Consider the following 1,777-nt stretch of genomic DNA (forward strand, 5'->3'; position numbering starts at 1 on the left):
TCGGTTATTGATGAGAATTATTTGCACTGCTATCAACTGTTTATCATTCACAGGGTGGTAAAGTAGCTCAGACAGTAAAAGAAGCTGAGACCCCACCCAATCATAACTCGTCTAGTGTTCCATTGATGGTATCATTGGGTCCATCTTAAAGCATTTCACAAATTTTCCCTACACTAGGAAGAAAAGTTTGTGGTCAGGTTTAGGATGGTAAGGGGTGGAGTTGGGGGTGGGGGGGGGATCTGATGCTAGCAGGCAAGTTTGGGGAAGAGAATGGACCTGGGGTGAGGGTAGGGTTGGAGTCGGTTTAGGGGATAGGATTGAGTTGTAGAATGGAGGGGTCTGGGAATAACGCTGTTGATGGAGTCCAGTTGGGTTGGGGCTAGAGAAGAGGCCAAGACAGTGTTTGGATGTGGAGGTGTTGAAATACGGTTGAGCTGGTGTTGTGCGTTGACACTGATAATGAGCACTAGACATGTCTGTGTTGGGATCAGGTTTTGGTGGGAGTGGGCTGGGTCGTAGCTGTGAATGCCGCTCAAGGTGACAGAGGTCACTGTCCTTCCCCACCTTGGAATTAGCCCACCTCCCAGGACTGGGCCCAGAGTAGAGACTGAGTTCAGCAACACCCACCCCCCCACCTTTTTTTTGTTGTTGCACTGGGATCTTAGTTCCCTGACCAGGGATCAAACCTGCGTCCCCTGCATTGGAAGCACAGAGTCTTAACCACTGGACCACCAGGGAAGTCCCCGAGTTCACTCTTTTCCAATCAGTTTGGGTTCAGGGTGAGTGCCAGGAGGGAAGATGTGGGGTTAAGTGAGGTGACAGGCTTGCATGGGAAGTCGGGGTACTTGTGCCCTCTGGTGGCCTGGGTTCACATTTCCAGAAAAAGCCTCTCTCACTTGGGAAGGGCTGGAACTTAGAGTAGGGGTGGCTGGTTTTGGTATTTGCTGAGGGGTGAGTACCAGGTCAACACTGACATCAGGGCTTATGACCGGCTGACTCTTGCTGAAGTGAGGTCATGGACCCCATAAGGACTAGGAGTATTCCACCCCCTCACGGGATGAACGGAGCCCACGGAGGGCAGTGAGCTGCTGACAGGCACGTACCAATTAGACTGAATCCAGGGGGGTCTCATGGATCAGAGAAAGAAAGGGAAAGGACAAAAACAGAGTGTTCCTGGTGGTTCAGAGCTGAGTTAAGTGACTCGGCCACTCTGTGACTCAGGGTCCCGTTTGTAAAATGGTGCTCTCAGTAGCACCTGCCTCATAGAGAAGGAGTAAATGAGTTAATGATGTTTGAAGATGCTTAGACCAGAGTTTGATATGAACCAAAGGCCACAAACGTGACTTGTTATGTAAGTAAATCTGGCGATGGAGGCAGCCCAAGGTTCCTGGGGTGGGGGTGGGGGGTGCCCCACCCTAGCTTGGCTTCAAAATGGGATTCTTTGTCAAGCAGGAACTGGAAGTTCTGGTTGGAAGTGCTGGCTGGGGCGAGAAAGTTGGCCCCACACCCAGGCCTGGAGCAGAGGCCCTGGTGCAAACGCTAAGGGAAGGGGAGACAGAGAAGGACACGGAGAATACACAGAGATACAAAAACAAGGTGGATGGGAGAGGGCAGGCAGAGGAAATGCACGGAGAGACAAAAAAAAAAAAAGGCAAGGCATCTAAGAGGGAGAAAGACAGAGAGGCGCCTGCGGAGAAACCAGACTTGGGCTTTCGGAGAGAAAATGCCCAAGAAATTCAGTGAATTCACGTGAATTCTTTCTGGATCCGTGTTATTA

General features: G+C 50.9%; 1 non-coding gene across 1 annotated transcript; it reads right to left on the reverse strand.

Moving 5' to 3' along the window:
* Positions 1-665: 665 nt before the first annotated feature.
* TRNAG-UCC (transfer RNA glycine (anticodon UCC)) lies at positions 666-738 on the reverse strand. The gene has a single exon. It is a non-coding gene; the product is annotated as a tRNA-Gly (tRNA).
* Between the last annotated feature and the right edge of the window lie 1,039 nt (positions 739-1,777).

This window comes from Bos indicus, chromosome 18, assembly GCF_029378745.1.
Source record: "Bos indicus isolate NIAB-ARS_2022 breed Sahiwal x Tharparkar chromosome 18, NIAB-ARS_B.indTharparkar_mat_pri_1.0, whole genome shotgun sequence".
NCBI classification, from domain to species: domain Eukaryota; kingdom Metazoa; phylum Chordata; class Mammalia; order Artiodactyla; family Bovidae; genus Bos; species Bos indicus.